The sequence below is a fragment of the Oryctolagus cuniculus genome, chromosome 1, assembly GCF_964237555.1.
Source record: "Oryctolagus cuniculus chromosome 1, mOryCun1.1, whole genome shotgun sequence".
Lineage (NCBI taxonomy): Eukaryota > Metazoa > Chordata > Mammalia > Lagomorpha > Leporidae > Oryctolagus > Oryctolagus cuniculus.
Window position 1 is genome coordinate 137,411,678 of NC_091432.1, and position 23,194 is coordinate 137,434,871.

The 23,194-nt window shown below is 48.4% G+C and overlaps 1 protein-coding gene across 6 annotated transcripts in view; it reads left to right on the forward strand.

Annotated features, from left to right (window-relative positions):
• The first annotated feature begins 6,831 nt into the window (after positions 1-6,831).
• Positions 6,832-23,194, forward strand: part of SPIN1 (spindlin 1) — a 73,464-nt gene continuing 57,101 nt past the window's right edge. For 2 of the 6 annotated variants that reach the window (XM_051847531.2, XM_070049310.1), the window contains exons 1-2: positions 6,842-6,970; positions 7,615-7,842. The gene's annotated coding sequence lies outside the window, so the exon portion shown is untranslated. Of the gene's footprint in view, positions 6,971-7,379; positions 7,520-7,614; positions 7,843-23,194 lie in introns of those variants that run through there. The other 4 variants (XM_070049311.1, XM_051847543.2, XM_051847563.2 and 1 more) reach the window with 4 other exon arrangements.

The following is a 23,194-nucleotide window of genomic DNA, read 5'->3' on the forward strand; positions in this document are numbered from 1 at the left end:
CTTGGGCCCTGCACCCGCATGGGAGACCAGGTGGAAGCACCGGGCTCCTGGCTTTGCATCGGCGCAGCGTGCCATCCGTAGCGGCCATTTGGGGAATAAACCAATGGAAGGAAGACCTTCCTCTGTCTCCTCTCTGGCACTAACTCTATCTGTCAAAAATATATAAAATAAAAAAGAGGCACGGAGCACTCCTGGTCACCCATTCAGCCTCTTGACACCCCTGATGCTCCTGGCTAGGGGTTGGCGTGCTCAGTCTCTGACCCTGAATCTTCCTGTACCCCTGGACACCTTCTCCCCTCTCTGATCCCCTGCTGACCGTGCACACAGGTTCAGGTCACCTCTGCCCTGAAGTACAGCCCTGGACCACGTGTTTCCTCCTAGAGGGAGTGTTAACCAAGAAAATCCGAGATAAATTTAACGAATTTTTTTTGAGCATGAAAAGGTTCTGGACTGGGCGGCAGTCTGGATGGAGGCTGGCTCAGAATGTCCAACCCCATCACGGGGGCAGGAAGTGGCATACAAAAAACCTGATTGGCTGCAGTGGGTTGTTTGCCTCCTGTGGGCACAGTCTGTGAGGCTGACTCAACTGCTGGGATTGGCTGAGGCTAAGTTGCTTCATTACAAGGGAGTAGTCTTTATACACCAAGCTCTATTTACTACGTATGGAGGCTGCTTTGCGCCAAACATCATCACTCAGCTTCAGAGAGGTTCAGGCGAAGCTGAAGTCGCTCTGTCAGGAGTGTATCAGCTGTGGCTCTAGCACCTTTCAGGACCAACACATAAGAGCTGCTTCTGTCCCAGCACCAGGCCACCATCTTAACCAGGATTCACAGGTTAAGAATGCCTTATCAGTATAGTCACAATCTACACCCATCATGGAGAGACAGCTAACATTATAACCAACCTAACAAGAGTTTACCTCTTGGGTAACCAGTTAACAAGTAACATTTCCTCAAATGTTGTTTTTCAGGGCCAGGAGGAAACAGGTGATTCCAACAGACCAGACAAAACCCTAAGAAAGCAGCTGCAAGCAGTCATGACTACTGTCAGGACAACTGAGCATTTGTGTTTCTGAGAGTTAACCTTTCCTGGGTTTTAAAGCTGAACACTGCCCCTGGAAGAGCCTTATTATCATACCGTGCAATGTACGTAGAAGCTTCCAAACTGCGCGCCCAGGAGTTTGTGCCCACTCCTGCCTGTGATGACAAGAACTTCCCCTTTTGTATTTCTCTCCCCTTGCTTGAGCCATGGCTGTGGAAATGATCGCCAGTAGTCTCATTTATGTAAAAAGTAGCTTTGTGTGTTAACACTCCTTCTGGTGTTGTGGGCTAGGTTGGGCCAATTTTTTTTTTTTTTTTTTTTTTGGACAAGCAGAGTGGACAGTGAGAGAGAGAGAGAAAGGTCTTCCTTTTTCTGTTGGTTCACCCACAATGGCCACTGCGGCCGGCGCACCGCACTGATCTCCGAAGCCAGGAGCCAAGAGCCAGGTGCTTCTCCTGGTCTCCCATGCGGGTGCAGGGCCCGAGCACTTGGGCCATCCTCCACTGCACTCCCGGGCCACAGCAGAGAGCTGGACTGGAAGAGGAGCAACCGGGACTAGAACCCAGTGCCCATATGGGATGGCGGCGCCGCAGGCGGAGGATTAGCCTATTGAGCCGCAGCGCTGGCCAAGGTTGGGCCAAAATTAACACCCCAGGATCTTGCCTTGTACTTAGAGAAGAATTCTAGGTATAGGGACAAACACGACTTGCAGCACGTTAAGGTTTATTTAGAAAGTGAGAAGGATACACAGAGGGCTTCATTTAGGGAGAGTGGGCCAGGAAAGGTAAAACGGGGAATTTCGTACCCTGGAGAGAGGAAAAGGGCACTCCCTCCACTTCCCAGATTTTTATTACCTCCGAAAAGGGGAGTGGTTTCATAGTATTGCCCCAGGTCCCGACATAGGGAGGTGCATCTTGGGAGGGGTCATCTGATTGATGACAGGGTTACATGGGGATGAGACAGGTGTGGCCTCCAGCTCATGAACTTAATCTACCCCTGCCTCTTTCCTCATCAGTGTGTTCCCAGATTATACTCACCAAGAGTACTCACAACCTGAGTGGGTAACAGCATAAGGCCTGGTCAAACTGAGGGCCAACCAGAAGGTTACTTACTGTTCATTGTGGGAATCTGAGTGGTCCCAGTTGGAGGACCCCTGACCCACCACAAAAGGGCAGAATACTGGCACTATCTGGAAATGTCCCAGGAAGCCATTAGGGAAACAGCATCCTTACCTACAAGGTGAGCGGAGGAACATCAAGTTACCCATTCAGAGGTTAAGCCAATGCAAACAATTACCCATGTGCTTAGAGTATACCCACGATAGAGTACTTCTTGCTGTGTTGAATAAATCTAAAATAATTACAACTAATTTGAAAAGGGTGGATTTCCAATTATTGTACCAACACCAATAGGGTAAATATACCAAGCTTCACTGTACTTCTAACAACCCCTATGCCATGTAGCTCGTCTTCATTCCCACCACAAAACCCTGATCATCCCCGGAGGAACAATCCTTTTTCCCAGTAGGATCCTAGGGACACTGAGTTAAAACAGAGATAAGACTAGTATAGGCCAAGAGTCTTTTTTTTTTTTTTAAGATTTTTTATATTTATTTATTTGAAAGAGTTACACAGAGAGAAGAGAGGCAGAGAGAGAGAAAGAGAGAGGTCTTCCATCCGCTGGTTCACTCCCGAGATGGCCGCAATGGCCGGAGCTGTGCTGATCCGAAGCCAGGAGCCAGGAACTTCTTCCAGGTCTCCCATGCGGGTGCAGGGGCCCAAGGACTTGGGCCATCTTCTACTGCTTTCCCAGGCCATAGCAGAGTGCTGGATTGGAAGTGGAGTACCTGGGACTAGAACCAGCACCCATATGGATGCTGGCACTGCAGGTGGTGGCTTTACCCACTATCCCACAGGGCATAGGCATTAAATTTTATCCATTTGAAAAGCCAGATGGACAGTGTTCCTGCCCACTATGTCACTTACCAAGTGCCCCAGGGCCAAATCTGGAGTCTTGGATGGGAAATCAGGTCTCCCACGTGGCAGGAGCCCAGCGATGGGAGCCAGCTTCTGCTGCTTCCCCAGGTTTAATTGGTAGCTGAGCTGTGACTTGAACTCAGGCACTCTGATGTGGGATATGGGCATCTCAACCTGTGACTCAGCTGCTAGGCCAAATCCCCATCCTGGCGGAGACTTTTAACATGTCAACTCGTGTTTAATCAGGTAACTGGGCGGGAGGGGGGGGGGGGATACGTTGGCCCTCTGACCCAATCTCCAGAAGTGGAGGGTGGTTGAGAAAATTAAAAAAAAAATGTGTTTCAATTTCTGGAAACACTTGGTGAGCAAGGTGGAGAACAAGGGCTGCTTGAGAAGCTGAGTTAACATAGATTAGAATCTCAGAAATTCACAAAATAAGCTGGACTTTTTATTTTGAAAAAATGTGCACAATGAACACACTGACCATCACCTAGATTCACAATGTTAATATTTTGCTACATTTGCTTCAAGTCCATATAAAATACATGTTTTGAGCCATTTTAAGTTGTAGCCAATTGAACTTATTTTTAAATGATTCAGCAAAAATCTAATAATTGGAGCATTCTTTTAAGTAGTCATCATCACACTGAAAAATTTAACCATTTCTAGCCCACACAAAGTTCTCCAATTGTCTCTTACATTGTTTCATAGCTTTCCCCTCAACTCAATGTTGGACGAAGAGTCATTTGATAAACTTGGCTGTAGTCTCCTTTGGACCAATTCCCTAGATTTTTGCATTTATTTATTGACTGATTGATCTGACAGGCAGAGAGATCTTCTACCTGCTGGTTCACTCCCCAAATGCCCACAACAGCTGGGGCTGGAAAAGGCCCAACCCAGGAGCCAGTAACTCCATCCAGGTCTAACACACAGGTGGCATGAACCCAAGTATTTGGGCCATCATTGGCTGCTTTCCCAGGAGGTCAGCGGGCCGTTGTAGCAGAAGTGGGGTAGCTAGGGCTCAAGCCAGCACTCTGAGATGCAGTGCTACAATGCCCACACCGACAGTGCATTTTTTTGAAAATACAGTGAAGCTGTTTCGCAGAATGCATCTTAATCTGGATTCATCTTTTTTTTTTTTTTTTTTTTAAGATTTACTTTATTTATTTCAAATGCAGAGTTATAGATAAAGGGAGAGGGGCCGGTGCTGTGGCACAGTGTGTTAAACCCTGGCCTAAAGCGCCAGCATCCCATATGGGTGCCGGTTCAAGACCTGACTGCTCCACTGAGGTCTTCCATCCACTGGTTCATTCCCTAAATGGCCACAATGGTCAGAGCTGGGCTGATCTGAAGCCAGCAGCCAGATTTTTCTGGGTCTCCTGCACGGGTACAGGGGCCCAAGCACTTGGGCCATCTTCTGCTTTCCCAGGACACAGCAGAGAGGTGGATTGGAAGACAAGCAGGGCCAGGGCTGGTGCTGTGGCCTAGTGGATAAAGCCACATCCTGCAGTGCTGGCATCCCATATGGATACCTGTTCGAATCCCGACTCCTCCACTTCCAATCCAGTTTTCTGCTATGGCCTGGGAAAGCGGAAGATGGCCCAAGTTCTTGGGCCCCTGCACCCATTTGGGAGACCCGGAAGAAACTCCTGGCTCCCGAAAGGTACAGCCATTTGTGGCCATTTGGGGAGTGAACCAGTGGATGGAACACCTCTCTCTCTGTCTTTCAAATAAATACATCTTTAAAAAAAGAAGAGGAGCAGCTGGGATACAAACTGGCACCCATATGGGATTCCAGAGCTGCAGAAGGCTTAACCTGTTATGCCACAGCACTGGCCCCTCATCTGGGTTTTTAAAATTCCCACTTTGATTAGATTTATTTTAATTTTTTTATTTGGAATTTATCTGAAAAGCAGAGAGAGAGAGAGAGAGATCGATCTTTCACTTACTGGCTCACTTATCAAATGCCCAAAACAGCTGGGGCTGAGCCAGGCTGAAGTCGGGAGCCCGGAACTCAATCTGGGTCTCCTACATGGTGGCAGGGACTCAAGAACTCGGACCATCACCTGCTGCCTTCCAGGGTGTGCATCCGCAGGAAGCTGGATAGGAAGTGGAGCGCTCCAATATGAGATGTGGGCATCCCACGTGGCACCTTAACTGCTGTGCCAAAAGCCCACCGCTAAATTCATTTCAAACGTTTCTGGTGATGGATTCATTCAGCGTGGGAAGGCCTTAGGAGCTGCGATATTTACAGCTCGGGAGTGCGGCTCTCTCTGATGTCTGGCTGCTGATCTCCCCGGCTTGTGTATTATTGATAATTCCTAGCGGGACCATCACTGGCCAGGGCACCCCATGTTGCTTCGGAGACGTTTTGGTTTTCAGTGTCAGGGAAGGAATGAATAGGTTGAGGCTGCTGCCAGACATCCTATAACGCAGAGGTCAATATCAAAAAAGAATTTCCTGCCCCTAATTCAAATGTGCATAGTGCCAAGCCAGAGTACCCCAGGAGGCCCGGCAGCCACACTGAAGCGGTCCAAGCGCATAACCAGGCCACCTGACTTCTCCCCTTCCCTTCTCGTTCCTGCCGCGCTCTGCACACGCCAGCGAAAGCGAATGATTTCTCAACACCGAGGATCCAGTAAGCCCAGAGGCACACTTAGCCACCTCCGTTCTGAAGTTAGCTCTGGAGCTGGCCTGCGACCGGCCCCTGCCTGCCAAGTGTGCCCCCTGAGACCAGCGCCGCAATTTGTTTGAGCAGTCACGTATCCATCTTACTGAGAAGACAAGGAGCCGGTAAAATCTCAGAGCGCAGCCAGCTCACCGTCCTGCCGCTCTCGGGAGTGTACAAAGTGCTTTCCAGCAACGTGTTTTGTAATTTGACCTGACACCGTTTTGGGAGGCGCTTCCCCGCCAGGCGGCTTGTGCCCTGGTACTCGAGGAACCGTGTCCGGCCACCGGCTCCAGGACACCGGGGCGGGGGAGGCGGGCTCGGCCGCCGGGCTCCAGGCTGCCCTCTGCGACTCCTCTGCAAAAGCCAGCCACACACCCAGGAGGCATGTTATCCGAAACACCAGTCCTGTAGATTCGCGTGCGACCGTGGGATTTCTGCCTCCTGAGCCCGGGGGGCAGTCCCGGGGGGGGGGCTCTTCTGCTCTGGGCGCCCAGCCCCCACGGCACCGGGCCCAGCGCGGGGGTCGCAGGTGCATTCCGGCCGTGGCGTTCCAGCTAATCCGAGCGGCCCGGGCAGGCGACCGCGGAGCGAGCGGTGACGACGCCGGTTAGCTTCGCTCTCTCCGCAGTGAGGTGGGGAGGAAGACGTTTTTCCAGGGAGCCTCAGGCAGCAGCACCGTCCTTTTAAAGGGCTCGCATCCTGCGGTCCTCCACCCGAACGTAGAGCCGCTGCGCAGCGCTCACCTGTCCTGCGCACGGCGGCGCCATGTGACCCAGCTTCATCACTGTCTGCTACGCGCAAGCCTCACGACGAATCGCTGTTGACGTCCTAGGACAAAGGGGGCCGGTCCTTCCTCGCCAGTCTTCCTACTGCGCGAAAACGAGCCCCGACCCGAGCAAGCCGCCTGCCTCCCCGGAGAAGCCGCGCCCCCGCAGCCTCTCCCCGGCTCGGCGAGGGCTCCCACCGCGCACCTGGCCGCCGGGGGCCCGCGCCCCGCCCGCCAGGTGAGCGGCGCCAGGCCCCGCCCCGGCTCAGCACCAGCCCCGCCCCGCTCCCGCGCCTGCGCAGTGTGGCCGTCGGCGCCGGGCGCCGGGGCGGCGCGGCCGTCGCAGTTCGGCGGGCGCACTGCGCGTGCGCCGTGGCGACTGGGGGGCGGGCGGCGGCCGCGGCGCGGAGCGGGGGCGGGGAGGCGCCGTCTGGCTCGGGCTGGGGCCGGCGGGAGCGAGAAGGAGCAGCGGGCGGACCCGCGGGGCCTGCGGACGGCGGCCTTGGCGGCCAGCAGGTGAGGCCCAGGCTCGGCTCGGCGGGGGTCTTGTGGGTTGAGTGGGTCGCGGGCTGTCGGGGGCGCGGCGGCGGCCGGGGGCGCAGGTGAGCGCAGCCCGCGGGCCCGGGGCGCATTGTCCGCGGGCGGCGCCCGCACAGCGCCCCCTGCCGGCCGGGCCGGGCCGGGGCGGCCGTGCGCGCCTTTGTTCGCCGCCCCCCGCGTCCCGCCAACATGGCGGCGCGGCCCGGCGCGGCCCCTCAGCGCGCGCTTTGTTCGGAGCCGGGCGGGGGTGGCCCGCGCGGGCGGGGAGGGGGCCTGCGCACGCGAGTGAGGGGCGTTGCGTAACCCCGGCGGGCGGCGGTGGGACCCCCCGGGGCGGGTCCCCGGGGTGCAGGCCCTCGCGGGCTGCCCCGAGGCCGGGGGTGCGGCGCCCCCATCCCCGGTGACCTTGGGCGCTCGCGGGAGCTGGGGGGCTGCGGCCCCGGCCCCGCGGGTGGCGTGGTGGTCGATGGTGCGCCCTCGGCGTCGCAGAGGGTGCTGCTGAGGATCGGCTTGGCGACAAACGTCGTAAGTTTGTTTACGCAGTTGTTTTTTGCGCTGATGCGCCTTTTATGATCTGAGGATTGACTCCGGGTTCAGGAGAGGGTTTTCCGTACATGTAGGAGTGTTGCTGCTGCTGCTGCTGCTGCTGCTGCGGGTGGCTGGGCCGCTCTGGCGTGTCCAGCAAAAAAGCACGAGGCACGTCGAGGTGTGGAACAGGATTCCAGTGTGGAGCGCGTGCCTTGTGCCGGAGACGACACTCGTGCCAAAATGCGAAGACCTGTGTGACTTTTCTTCTGTTCGAATTTTCTAGAAGAAAACGCTGTGCGCTCTGGAAAGGATTGAAGAAGGTAACGGTGATTGCTTTCAGCATAGCTTTTGTAAGGCAGTGAGCATTTCGCCGGAACTGGGGTTTCTACCTGGACGTGTTGTGGGACTCTCTGGAGCACTCAGAGGCTGTGAGAGGTTAAGTGATTCGAGGCTTCTTCCAACTTCTCGCCCCTCCTCCTTGTTTGATGAGCAAACACCAAAAAAAAAAAAAAAAAAATTTGTTGTAACTAGTAATTGACGGGACTTTCATTGTCGGATTTGGTAATTACATACTAAGGTTACGCAATATTTTTATGCCGAAAATTATGGATGGTGTGAGTTTCTTAGGAGAGATAAAAAGGAATTTCTATAGTTTTTGAGTAGCAAAGTGGTTACTGTTCAAATGCATGTGAAATGGGTCAGGCGAAAGGTCCAGTACATGTGCTGTTAGTCCTTTATGTTTGGAGTTTAAAAAAAAAAAAAAAGTTTCGATTTTTGGATTTTTTTGAGTCCAGATTTTTGCCAATGAAGTTGTATCTGTGTCCCAGGGGCTTTTGGGTCCAGGACCATCCTCCTGGAAGACACCAAAATCTTTGTTGCTCAGTATTTTGCTAGAACACACACAAGTTTTCCTGAATGCTTGTAGCACAGTGTGAGCCCCACGTAGATAGTCGTTAGGCTGTATCACTTAGGAAACAGCAACAAGAATAAAGTCTGCACGCACTGAGTTCAGAGGCAGTTTTGTGTTGAGTATTTTCCGTGGACGCTTGTTTGTAGTTGTGGAACCTGCTGAGGGGACTATTTCCGAAAGTGCCTTTAATTACCAGTTCAGAGCAAAATAACAGTACAAGGTATCAGTGAATGCCTGAAGCCCTGTTGCTTTTAGGTGGCATTCTTTGTAATGCTGATGCTGAGAGGTTCCTAGGTCAAGTAAGTTTGGGAAACAGTGCCCAGTCTTTTCTTCCCTTGGGGTCACAGTTCACGTTAGCATGTTGGAGATTCTGAGAATTACTTCAGTTGAGTTTTCCATATTTGGCTCAGAACCCTTTTTTGGTTTGGTTTTTGGTGTGCAGTGAGTGTCCTTGTTATCCAGGAACAGTGGATGCTCCCTGGGAAAAGTCGTTGTGACATGTTGGTCACTGGTGTTTTCGAAGGTCAAAATTACAACAGCTGAACATTTTTTAACTGAATTTGAAAGAGAGAGAGGGAGCATCTGCTTGTTGGTTCATTTCCCAGATGCTCTTAGAGGTGGGGGCTGTGCCTGGCTAGGAGTTGGGAACTCCATCAGGTCTCCCCTGTAGGTGATGGGAAGCAACCGCTTGATTCATCACCTCCAGTGCCTCCCAGGTTCCGTAGTCAGGAGTGGGAGTCAGCACTCACCTCCCACATTCCAGCTTGGGGTGCGGGCATCTCCAGCGCTGGGCTAATTGCCTGCTCCTGAAGATGCTGATTGACCTTGTGATCCCAGACGCCTGCAACACCCCATCCCATGAAGTAAAGGGTTCCAGCCGGCCAAGCAGAGGCTGGTCTTAGTGGAAGGGCTGAAGAAAGTAAGAACAAAGAACAAAGAGCAGATCGATCATTCCAAAGTACTTTCCTTGTATGTTGGGAACCCAGAGACAGGACAATAGAAGAATAACTGGTTAATTCCAGATTGCATCAGGTTGCTTTTTTGTAAGGATTAGCACGGAGGGAACTTTATTATGCTGATTGAAATAGCCCTTGGCCTGCTTGGAAGATTTGGTGGTTATCCCTTCTGATTTCTGGCAAAGTCAGAAAATAACTTGGTTTCAGTTTGGTGTTACGGAACTTCAGTGTGAGTGACCCTGTTTTGAGTTTTAGTCTGATCTGTTGGGGCCTGCTGCAGGAGCCTAGGCCCAAAAGCCGCCTGTAATTTTTATTTAACACTGTCTTTGAAGTGTTATCTTCAATATCTTTTGCCCTTGTGAACTGAGAATCATGATGTTGATGAGGTTTGAGTGTGCTTCTGCTGTGAATAGGACCTATACTGTGAATAGGACCTCATGTTTGGCTGTAGCATTAACAAGTCATGAGAGTTTTTGGTCTCTCTCTCTTTTTTTTTTTTTTTGGACAGGTAGAGTGGACAGTGAGAGAGAGACAGAGAGAAAGGTCTTCCTTTTGCCGTTGGTTCACGCTTCAATGGCCACCGCGGCCGGCGCACCGCGCTGATCCAATGGCAGGAGCCAGGTACTTATCCTGGTCTCCCATGGGGTGCAGGGCCCAAGCACTTGGGCCATCCTCCACTGCATTCCCTGGCCACAGCAGAGAGCTGGCCTGGAAGGGGGGCAACCGGGACAGAATCCGGCGCCCCGACCGGAACTAGAACCCGGTGTGCCGGTGCCACAAGGCGGAGGATTAGCCTATTGAACCGCGGCGCCGACCGAGAGTTTTTGGTTTTAACTAGAATAAGTTTGACTAATAACAGTGTGTTCACTTCCCAGCCAATGACTTACCTGCTTGTACACAAATATTTTGTTCAAATTCGAATTTATGATATTGTGAAAGGGTTGTGACTCCGGAGTTAGCATGGTCTTTCATGTCAGAAACAACCAGGTTGAAATTGAGTCCCATTCCTTACTAGTCAAAAGCCACAAAGCTGATTCATCACCATAGTCTTTTTTATTGTTGTTAATGATTTAATTATCTGAAAGACTGAGAGAGATCTTCCATCTGCTGGTTTGTTCCCCAAATGCCCGTGAAGGCTGGAGCTGGGCTGATCTGGAGCCAGGAGCTTCTTCCGGGTCTCCCACGTGGGGACAGTGGTCCAAGTACTTGAGCCATCTTTCACTGCTTTCTCAGCTACTTTAGCAGGGATCTGAATTAGAAGTGGAGCAGCTGGGACTCAATGCTGGCCCTACTGTAGCCTTTATGTTCTTTTTATTTATTTATTTTTTAAAGATTTTAGTTATTTGAAAGAGTTACACAGAGAGAGAGAAGGAGAGGCAGAGAGAGAGAGAGGTCATCCATCTGCTGGTTCACTCCCCAATTGGCCACAATGGCCAGAGCTGCACCGATCCGAAGCCAGGAGCTTCTTTAGGGTCTCCCACATGGATGCAGGGGCCCAAGGACTTGGATCATCTTCTGCTGCTTTCCCAGGCCATAGCAGAGAGCTGGATGGGAACTTGAGCAGCTGGAACAGGAGCCCATATGGGATGCCGGCACTGCAGGCAGCGGCTTTACCTGCTAGCCACAGTGCTGGCCCCTTTTAAAGATTTATTTATTTGAAAGAGTTAGAGAGAGAGGCAGGGGGTGGACTGGGGGAGAGGTCTTCCATCCTTGGTTCACTTCCCAAATGTCCACAATGGCCAGGGCTAGGCCAGGCTGAACCCAGGAGCTTCTGCCAGGTCTCCCATGTGGGTGCAGAGGACCAAGGACTTGGGCCATCCTCTGCTGCTTTCTCAAGTGTATTATAGGGAGCTAGTTGAATTGGAAGTGAAGCAGCTGGGACTCAAATTGCCACCCATATGGGATGCCGGTACTGCAGGCAGCTGTTCTACCTGCTATGCTGGGTCTTCTCCCCCGTAGTCTTAAATTCCTTAGTTTTACACTGGGATGAAGCCTATCTATTATTTTAAGATTTAATTATTTTATTTGAAAGGCAGAGTTACAGAGAGGCAGAGAGAGGGAGGTCTTCCATCTGCTGGTTCACTCCCCAACTGGCTGCAACGGCAGGAGCTGTGCCGATCCGAAGCCAGGAGTCAGGAGCTTCTTCCGGGTTTCCCTTGTGGGTGCAGGGGCCCAAGGAGTTGGGCCATCTTCTGCTTTCCCAGGGCATAGCAGAGAGCTAGATGGGAAGTGGAGCAGCTGGGACTCGAACCGGTGCCCATATGGGATGCCGGTGCTGCAGGCCGCGGCTTTACCTGCTGTGCCATAGCGCCAGCTCCTGGATGAAACTTGTGAGGCTGTCGTGAGTATTAAATGAAGGGACTTCATAGTTTCTAGTACACTTCCTGAAATACTACAGCTGGTGCCAGTAAATGCTGATGTCCTTCCCCTTTCCACTTCTGAGCTATGGTGTAGTACAGCATGATTTTTTTTTCACGTTGAAGCAAACAGTTTGCTTAGTTTTATCTCAGTATTTAATCCAAATTAGTTTTAATTTAAATCTTTACTGGATGTCTATTTTATGTACTTAGCTTTGCCATAAGTCCTTTCTAGAACAAGTTGTGTATGCCTTAAATACATAAAAATATATTACAGCTTGAGAGGGAAGATATTCATGCATGGGATTTGGGAGTTCTATGCTGAAGGTTGTCTGGGAAGACAAAGTGATGCTACAGTAGGGTTAAGAGTGTTAGGAGAGGGGTGGTACTGTGGCATGGTAGGCTAAGCTTCCTGTGGCACCTGCATCCCATATGGGTGCTGATTTGTGTCGTGCTGCTCCTCTTCTGTTCCAGCTCTCTGCTTATGGCCTGGGAAAGCAGTGGAAGACCGCCCAAATCCTTGGGCCCTGTACTCACCTGGGAGACCTGAAAGAAGCTACTGGCTCCTGGCTTTAGCGTTGCCCAGCTCTGGCTGTTGTGGCCATTTGGGGAATGAACCAGTGGATGTAAGACCTTTCTTGTCTCTCCCTCTCTGTTACTCTGCCTCTCAAATAAACAAAATCTTTTTTTTTTTTTTTTAAGAGAGTGTTAGGAGAGGAGAGAAGTGCAGGTAGAGAGGACAGCAGGAGCAGGGTGGGAGACACTCTTACATTAGAATCCCAGTTATCTCTTACCATTCCTGTGTGAATGTGTTGGTAATAAGAGAAGGGAACTTACCTCCTTGGGCAAGTTTAACTGAGGTAACAGGATCAGTAGGTCTCCTACTGTATAGTAAATGCCTAGTTGACATTGAAGATGATGTTGTTACTATTGTTTCCTACTGCTGGTCCATCTAGGCATGAATTTGGGACAAAATTTTGTTTTTTATTTTAATTTTTTAAAGCTTTTATTTATTTGAAAGTCAGAATTGGAGGGAGAGAGAGACTTCCACCCACTGATTGACTCCCCAGATGGCCACAACAGTCAGGGCTGGGTCAGTTCAAAGTCAGGAGCTTCATCTGGGTCTCACTCCATGTGGGTGGTAGGGGTCCAAACATCTCCCGCTTTTCCCAGGCCATTAGCATAGAGCTGGATTGGAAGCAGAGCAGTTGGGACATGAAGAAACTGGCACTCATATGGGATGCTGGCGTCACAGGTGGTGACTGTACCTGCCTGCCAGCCCCTGGGACCAGATTTTATATTTTACATAGCACATTCAGACAGTTGGTATATATTGTATAGGTGGGGAAAATCCACTGGAGGGCAGGGGGTAGGATCGGACCCGTTTTCAGAAGTTGATTGGAGGGGCCTGCCAGTGCAGGACTAGGCTGGCTTGCCTGTTGGGAAAGTGGATGAAGTCATCTGAGGCAGGAGGAACTGCCCTGGACTCGCAATATTGAGTGCTTTGAGTGCTGTGTCCACTGTCTCTAGGGGGCAAAGAGGGAGGGAGGGTGCATTCCACAAGGTGAGAGAGTAAGTGAAGAAACTGGCACATCATTTTCTATACTACTTGAAATGTTTTTAAATTATAAGAGTGGCTTTTTTTTTTTTTTTTTTTTTGACAGGCAGAGTGGACAGTGAGAGAGAGAGACAGAGAGAAAGGTCTTCCTTTTGCCGTTGGTTCACCCTCCAATGGCCGCCGCGGCCAGCGCGATGCGGCTGGCGCACCGCGCTGATCCGATGGTAGGAGCCAGGAGCCAGGTGCTTTTCCTGGTCTTCCATGGGGTGCAGGGCCCAAGCACCTGGGCCATCCTCCACTGCACTCCCGGGCCACAGCAGAGGGCTGGCCTGGAAGAGGGGCAACCGGGACAGAATCCGGCGCCCCGACCGGGACTAGAACCCGGTGTGCCGGCGCCGCTAGGCGGAGGATTAGCCTAGTGAGCCGCGGCGCCGGCCAAGAGTGGCTTTTAAAAACAGAAATTTTTTAACCTATATTATATATTTTCATTATTTGGGTAACACTTGATTCATTTCTGTAATCACACTCCCAAATATTTGATACATACAGTGTGTTACATCTAGATTATGTTTATAGCTGTTTAGTTCGTAGTTTTATAACAGGTTTAATGCTTGATTTAAATAGTCATACCATGTGTGTGAATTATGACTAGCCTTAAGTTACTCTAAACTAGCCTGCACTGGGTTCTAACACAGGTAATAAGGTAAGGAAAGAATGTTCTCTTTGTTACAGTGGCTGGCTGGCTTGCTTCCCCTCCCCTCCCCTCCCCTCCCCTCCCCTCCCCTCCCCTCCCCTCCCTCCCTCCCTCCCTCCCTCCCTCTCTCTCTCTCTCTCTCTCTCTCTCTTTCTTTCTTTCTTTCTTTCTTTCTTTCTTTCTTTCTAAGGGGTTTGAATTACTTTCTTTTTGCTTTCTCTCTTTTTAAAGATTTGTTTATTTGAAAGTTATGGGGTGGGGGGAGGAATGAGAATTTCCATCCCCAGATGGCTGCAGTGGCCAGCACTGGGCCAGGCTGAAAGCCAGTTTTGCTTGGGTCTCTCATGTGGGTGGCAGGGGCCCAAGCACTCAAGCGCTCTTCTGCTCATGCTCATCCTAGGCTGTTAGCAGGGAGCTGGATTTGAAAGTGGAGCAGCTGGGATACAGTGCCCATATGATATGCCGGCACCTCAGGCAGCAGCTTTACCTGCTATGCCACTACATCGCCCCTGCTCCCCCCATCCCCCTTTTGGAAAGATTCATTTATTTGAGAGGTAGAGTTACAGACAGTGAAAGGGAGAGAAAGAGAAAGGTTCTTCCATCCATTGGTTTACTCCCCAAATGGCTGCAATGGCTGGAGCTGGGCTGATCTGAAGCCAGGAGCTTCTTTCGGGTGTCCCATGGGAGTGCAGGGGCCCAAGTGCTGGGGCCATCTTCTGCTTTCCCAGGCCATAGTAGAGAGCTGGATTGGAAGAAGAGCAGCCGAGATTTGAACCAGCTTCCATATGAGATGGCTGCAGCTTTACCCACTATGCCACAGCACTGGCCCTGCTTTCTCTCTCTCTCTTTTTTTTTTTTTTTAATTTATTTCACAGTTTGAGTTGTAGACAGTGAGAGAGAGAGAGAGAGACAGAGAGAAAGGTCTTCCATCTGATGGTTCACTCTCTAGTTGGCTGCAACAACCAGAGCTGTGCGGATCCAAAGCCACGAGCCTCTTCAGGTCTCCCATGCCGGTGCAGGGATCTGAGAACTTGGGCCTTCTTTCACTGCTATCCCAGGCCATAGCAGAGAGCTTGATCGGAAGTGGAGCAGCCGGCTCATGAACTGGTGCCCATATGAGATGCTGTCACTTCAGGCAAGGGTGTTAACCTGCTGTGCCACAGCGCCGGCCCCATCATAAGGTTTTCAAACTTCATTTCTCTATCACTAAAAATTTGCATTCTTAGCAACATTTGTATAATTGCTATATCCTACACTATACATGTTGTATTTAGAGACTAACAAAGTCCTGTAGGTTTACCTTTGGTTTCAGTTTTTTGAAACTTTTTTTTTTCAGAGGTACAAAGAGAGCACCTGTCCAGTGGTTTACTCCCCAGATGCTTGAAACATCCCTGGGCAGGGTACTGAGGCCAGGAGCCAGGAACTTAGGTCTCCTGCTTGGATGACAGGAACCCAATCACTTGAACTATCACAGCTGCCACCCAGGGTCTACATTAACAGGAAGCTGGAGTCAAGAGCCAGAACTGGGACTCTAAGCATCTGGATTGGGATGTGCATGTCCCCGCTGGTTTCTCAGCTGCCATGCCAAATGCCTGCCCTGCATACATCTGTTTCTATTTCCTTTTCTTACACAGCAGGTAGCATTCTGTGTACAGTTACAGTTTATTCTTTTTTACCTAATACAGTTGGCCTCCATATATATGGGTTCTGCATCTGTGAATGCAACCAACTGTGGATTGAAAAAACTTGGGAAAGTTGTCTGTACTGAACATGTTCAGAGTGTTTTTCCTCGTCATTCTCTAAACAGTACATTATAACAAACATTAACATAGTGTTCATCATATTGTGCTAAGTATTGCTTAAACCTGAAGTCTGTGGGAGAATAGGCATGGGTTATGTGCGTACTAGACTTTTTTTTTTTTTTTTAGATTAATTTATTTGAAAGGCAGTTAACAGAAGACAGATAAAGATCTTCCATCTGCTGGTTCACTCCCCAGATGGCCACAATGGTAGGAGCTGGGCCATCTGAAGCCAGGAGCTTCTTCTGGGTCTCCCATGTGGGCGCAGAGGCTTGTCTTTTGCTGCTTTCCCAAGGGCATTAGCAGGGAGCTGTATCAGAAGTGGAGCAGCTGGGACTGGAACTGGTGCCCATATGGGGTGCTGGTGTTCCAGGTGGCAGCTTTACCTGCTATGCCACAGCTGAGACTCCTAGACCATTTTATATAAGGGACTTGAGTGTCAATGCATTTTGGTATCCGTGAGGTTCTGGACCCAATCCCCCATGGATACTGAGGGATGACTATATATTGTGGAAATCACTTCATGGAGCTCTGCATTCTTTTGCACTTGGAACTTAATCTCCTGATGATGAACACTTGAATTGCTTATGTTCTGTTGCTGTTACAGATATTTTGCAGTGAATAAATAATTATGCATTGTTTTATATTTTTGTGGTGTGGCATTAAAATAGTGAGGTTGTTGGATAAAAGGTAAATATATTTGTAATTTGTTAATGTCAGGAATTAAATTTTAAAAAGACCTTACTATGTTACCTTTTTACTTCCCATTGCTTAAAGCACAAAAATACAACATAGCCACAGGCGTGAATAATAGTCATCCCTTGTGTGTGGACTGGATGCTCCAAGAACCCATGGATGCTGGAAGCTGTATGTTACCAAACGCTGTATATACCCCCCCCCCCCACATAAATACCTATGATAAAGTTTTAATTTGTAAACTTGAGTGTATCTAACCATTCCTCACTTGGAGTAAATGGTTTGATGTCACTTCATTTGAAGGGATACCTTGATAAAGTTTTGGTGTAGAATCTGGTATTTTCTGGTATAACATATTCCATCAGTTGGAACATTGTTTCTGTTCATAACTTCCACCCACAAACTTAATGCCTTTTTCATCTAAACTAAGCACTTACCACTCACTGTGGCCATACGTTTTGCAGTTCGAGATGCGGTTTGAGGGATATACAGTAGGGGAAGAACAAGAAGCTGGAAGCCACATGCTTCCAGGATGCGTGGAAAGCTGTGCCAGTTCCTGTTGCCCCTCACCCTGGTTGGGCAGCCTGTGAGAGAGCCAGGCACAATTTTCTCTTTCCTTCTTCATAATTTCTCCAATAGAAGATTTGTTCATCCTATAGATCTTAGTAACCTCAGCTTTTGAGTTTTGTTTTTCTCTCAAGTCGACAGCTTTCACCTTTCCAGTTGACGATACTTCTCTGGCGTCCAGGCCATGAATAAAATAACGGTTACTTGTACATAAGCACTGCAGTATTGCTATAGTTAACCTGAAAATGGAGACAGCTGCTAAGTGATAATTGGGAGGGTAGCATATATGCCATGGATTTACCGGACAAAAGAATGATTTGTGTCTTAGGTGGGACAAAGCTGACAGCGTAAGATTTTACCATGTTTCTTCCAGCAGCGTACAGTTCACAGCGTGGATTGTTTATTCTCTTATATTTCTAGACTGCGATTGGCTACAAGTAATTGAAAGCCTGGGAAGAGAAACCATGGATAAGAAGGGACCACTATGCCCCTTGGGCCTACCTCATCCTGTACCGGATTCTGCCTGCTTTCTTAGCTCTTGCTGTTTCAGGCCTGATTCAGCCTCCTTTGCCCACTATCCTCTCTTTTCTTTTCCTCTGCTTCTAATGCTTTGCTTTGCTTGTGTGAGTTGTTCCTAGCCTTTTACAGTTTGACTCAAGTGTCACTTTTTCATGAAATTTCTCTGTGTGAGTTTTCAAATTATATAAGAAGCAGAGAGATTTAAGTCTCCACTGATAGCCATTACCTTCTATGACAGCCATCATTTTTTTCAATACATTTTTTCTTGAACTCCCTGAAGTCAGGTCCTTTAGTGCTTACCAAAATCCTCCTGTTATATTAGTTTATGCAATTAATTAATTCTAGTTTTCACAGAGTCTGAGCTTCATCAAAGTGGAGATTGTTCCTGGTTTTGGCCCTAATTACTTTTCTAGTACTTAGCTCAGTGTCTGGGCTGTGAGTGCTAAAGCTACCTGGTGCAGTGGTTAGTATTAAATAATTGGGAAATTGAGATTGTGTAGTTAAGTATCTGGTCTGCTGCACAACTGACTATTGTATAGTGATTATTAAATAAGTATTTCTGGGGGCCAGCGCTGTGGCGTAGTGGGTAAAGCTGCCACCTGCAGTGCCAGCATCCCATATGGGCGCCAGTTCGAGTCCTGGCTGTTCCACTTCCAATCCAGCTCTCTGCTGTGGTCTGAGAAAGCAGTAGAAGATGGCCGAAATCCTTGTGCCTCTGCAACCACATGGGAAACCTGGAGGAGGCTCCTGGCTCCTGGCTCCTGGCTCCTGGCTCTGGATCGGCGCAGCTTCGGACTTTGCAGCCAATTGGGGAGTGAATCAGCGGATGGAAGATCTCCTCCCCCACCTCTGTATAACTCTTTCAAATAAATAAATAAATAAATCTTTAAAAAATAAATAAGTATGTCGGAATTTTAATTGTAATTTTTTTCAGGATCCTATAGATAGGAATCAAAAATGGAACTACTAGAGTGGATAAAAGAAAAAAATATCCATGGTTGGAGGTGTGTGTTTGCGTTAAGAGATTTGTTACAGGAATTTGAGTTTACAGTGTGGAGCTGTTTAAGTAGTCTCTATAAAGCTGAAGTGTGAAGTCCAGAGGGCAGACATTTGGAAAAGAAAGAGTGTTAGAAAGGGGGGGGGGGGGAGAACAGGGAGCTGGAAGCCGTAGGCTGGATGCACGGAAAGCGTGCTGGTTCCTGTTGCCTCTGATCCTGGTTGAATGGGTGGGTACCCTACCTGAGCGCCAGGCTTGTGGTATGGACTGGAGTACACTTCTGGCCTGGGGCAGGTGGGGTTGAGGGAGGCTCAAGGAGCACCCTGGGGAAGGTGGAGGGTTTCACAGTTATTGGAGAAGCAGTTGCAGCCCAGGACTGCCTCATGTGAGACAAAGGCTCAGCTGAGCAGCATGTGCAAGCCAGGTTGGCGGCTCCTTTTCCTGTGCTGTCCAGTTGTTGATGATAATCTCGACATGAGAGAACATTCTGGGGAATGAAGTTCATCTCAGCCAAGTCAAAACATTACAAAGCAGAAGATGAGCTCAGGGGTTTGAATTCCTAGCTCAGGTTCCACATAAGGGACCTGAAAGTTTCAGTGGTTGCCCAAAAAGACAATGCAAATGAAATTCCCAATTTGTGTGTGAGGGTGTTTATTGGTAAGGGATGGAATTCAGAAAATTGGACTAGGAGCTTGTGGTCAGATTCCAGTTAAGTTGGAGACCTTGAACCCTTAAATGCTGTTGAGCCACCTTTGCCATAGAAGCAACCTGTCCAAGGTTTTCTAGTTCCAACCAGGGGAACTTCATCTCTTGACTGAAAACCCAGTAGCTGCTCCTGAAAAAGTTGGCTTTCAGCTTACTGCTCTTCCTTCTGGACCTGTAATGAGATACCCTTGAAGAGGTATGCTATATTTCAAAAGATGCTATATAGTTTTGCCACTTCATAGATGGCAACCTGGGTAAATATTTGTGGGAATGGTCCTTATGGGAGTAGGATAGTAGGAAGGGATTTAAAGTTAGATCAAGATCAGGCCAAATATATTGATACGGGCCCACTAAGTAGATTCAGTGTTCAACTAGAAGGATTGGAGGGGCCGGCACTGTGGCGCAGCAGGTTAAAGCCCTGGCCTGAAGCACCGGCAATCCATATGGGCGCTAGTTCTAGTCCCAGCTCCTCCTCTTCTGATCCAGCTCTCTGCTGTGCCTGGGATAGCAGTAGAAGACGGCCCAAGTTCTTGGGCCCCTGCACCCGCGTGGGAAACCTGAAAGACACTCCAGCTCCTGGCTTCGGATCAGCCCAGCTCTGGCTGTTGTGGCCATCTAGGGAGTGAATCAGTGGGTGGAAGACGTGTCTCTCTCTCTCTCTCTCTCTCTCTCTCTCCGTAACTCTTTCAAATAAATAAAGTAAATCTTTAAAAAAAAAAAGGATTGGAAAGGGCTCTTTGTCAGTTTAGTCTGTTGATTGAAACCAAAAGGCGCCCTAGGCTAGATGAGGTTGAGATGCAAGAACTGCCCCTGGTATACTGTCAAGGAAGGGGTCTAAAGGCTTACAGAGATTGGGAAGTTAGAGTGGATTATCTTGTGATGGGGGGGGGGGGGCATCCTGGAAGGATTGAAAATTGAGGCTTTCCATCACAGCTATATGAAATATATTTGTGTGCGCTCACTATCCTTGAGAGCTCTTTGAACACTCTTCTCTGAAGGTCAGAAGTTACCATGGGAAATGCTGCCACTCAACTTGAATCCTTAAAGACACCAGGTGGGCATTGTTCCCGTGGTCAGAATAGTCTGTAAAGGTGCCATCATATTAAGGTCTGTTTGACCTGTGTAAATAATAGAAGCTCTAGATCTGGTGAATAGAATTTTGATTTGGATTGTTCATTTCACACAGTGCATCAGAGCACAGACCCAGAGACCTTAGAATGAAGGAGGAAGCCACATTGTCTCAAAGAAGGACCTCTTCCCCTTGTCTAGTGTGTGTCTAGTGGGGGAGAGTACAGGCTGCTGTTTATAAGGTTATTCCATCATTGTGTCCTCTATTTTGCATATCAGGGCCAATCTTTTTTTTTTTTTTTTTTTTATTAATACTGCCATTGTAAACAATGGGGTATAAATACCACAATGCCACCTAATGGTTCAAGATAGCAATACAAATTGATTTGGGAAGCTGTTCCCTGGAATAAGTCCTGACTTGTTTTTGGTCATATTTCTTTGAGGAAGCCTAAGAAAGATGCATGTGGTTTTGCGTGTGGCAGATGATTTGCAGAACTTCTCAAAGCCCCTTTAGGTATACCCCACCATAGCTAAGTTTTTTGCATCTCTCGGATGGGAATGGTAATACATTGATGATGGCTTTTATGCTCAGTGTTCTTAGCTCTATATGCTGCAACTCCGTAGTCTTTGGCTTCAAGTAACAATAAGTCTGGAGTGCTAGCTGATTCCCTTCTAACCAGCTGCCTGCTGACGTGCCTGGGAAAGCAGCAAAGGGTGGCATTATACCTCTGCACGGAATATTTTTGATTAAACATCAGCTGCACTTATTTGTGGATCACTGTTAACCTAGAAACTGTTTCACAAAAATCAACCCTCTAAATAATTTTATTAATCCACAAAGGGAAAGAGGATTTTTAAAATGTACTCTAAAATGGATAAGGAACTGATAATGATGAGCTCACCAATAAAGAAGTGATGGCATCGGCTGTGGGACTCCTCCATCCAAACTGAGGAGGGAGGCGGGGTCTTGGGAACGTCATGGACAGAAGCTACCAGAGTATAATGATTGTGGTAATGTGGAGCTACATTTTTTTCCCAAAGATCTGATCAAAATATTTTACACAGTAATTACTAATTAGCTTCATCCTGTGCTACACATTAAAAATTTTTTTTAAAAAAATTCTATTTTTAGGAGCAGTTTTCAAAAGAAAAGACAGGCAGGGCCAAAATGTGAGGATGTTGGGTCAGGAAAGATGTACTGAGAAGAAGGAAATTGAGGGCTCCCGATAGAGGAGGGCATCTTTCAAGGCAGAAGGGGCAGGTAGGGAGGACTCCCAGCTTCCTGCTCACTTTCTCTGCCTGTCCAGATTAATGCAGTATTTTCTTGCCGCTCACAAAGAACATCAGTCTTGCTCAGTTAGGCTTCTTAGTTGGCATTCTGCAGAGCAAGATCATTTCTCCACAAACAACAATGGCATGTAGAATTGAGAGATGACAACTAAGTCATTTGTGTAAGCACTGGAAGAGTGTTTTCTTTAATCTCCTTTTCTGTTCCTTACCTCAACTTAAAACTGTTTAAACCTCCATTATCCTTAAACAAATAAAAACAATCCTCCATTTGTGCTACTCCAATGAAGTCTGACAATATCATTAAACAGTAAATGTGGTATTGCCAAATCCCATGACCTCATCCAACATTACTGGGCTTTGCTATTGCACTATTTGCTGTGCTTTTTTTCATGTGTGACTGCAGTCGTATTTCTCAGCTCTCCCATCCCAGTCTTTCTTTCCTTCCCTTGCCCTAATTCCCAGAATTCCATCTCATGGCTTTTCTGATTTCAACCGTGCTTGCCTTTTTTTTTTTTTTTTTTTAAAGATTTGTTTATTTGAAGTGGGGTGAGGGGAGATGGACTGAAAGGGGGGGAGATCTTCTATTTGCTGGTTCTCCCACCTAAATGGCCACCAACAGCCAGGGTTGATCCAGGCCACAGCCAGGACCCAGAATTTCATCTGGGTCTCCCATGTAGGTGGCAGTATTTGCAGCATAAATTTCTCAATATTCTTTTTCAAAAAAAAAAAAAAACACTCCAAGCTAATTAAACATTATTTTAAGCACTTCAAAATGTACTACTAAAAGACTGTCTTGATAAATGTTAAAGACTTTTATTATTTAGGATTAATCTCTGGGTGTTAACTGTTAGTAATTTTTTCGTTTACACTGGTATTATTTTTTAATCCTGGAAGGTTTTGCCTTTAAATTGATTCAGTAAAAGATAAATATAGCTGCTTGTGATACATCTTCTCATGTTGGAGTGCTGGGGAAAGTCCTGGATACTCTTGCTTCTGGTCCAGCTTCCTACTGATGCATGGGGGTGGGGGGCATCAGAAGTTGGCCCAAGTACTTGGACCCCTGCTACCCATATGGGAGACCCAAATGGAACTTCCGGCCCGGACCTGCTGTTATAGCCAATTGGGGAGTGAACCAGCAGGTGGATGATCTCCCTTTCTGTTACTTTGCCTGTCAAATAAATAAATAAATAAATCTTTTTTAAAAAGATAAAGTAATCTTATGTACTGTTCATTCATAATTTTACTTCATCAGAGCCTTTTTTGTTTTCAATATTTTGTTTGTTTGAAAGGCATAGTTCGAAGGAGGAAGGAGAAACAGAGAGAGATTTCATTTGCTGGTTCACTTCCTAAATGGCTGCAGAGGCCAGAGCAGGGCCAGGCCAGACAGGAGCCTAGAACTCCATCTGGATGTCATGGGTATAGGGGCCACAGGATTTGGGCTGTTGTCTGCTGCCTTCCCCAGGCACATTAACATGGAGCTGGTGCCCATATAGGATGCTGGCATTGCAAGTGGTGGCCCTACCCTTTGTGCCATGATGTCAGCCCCCATCACAACC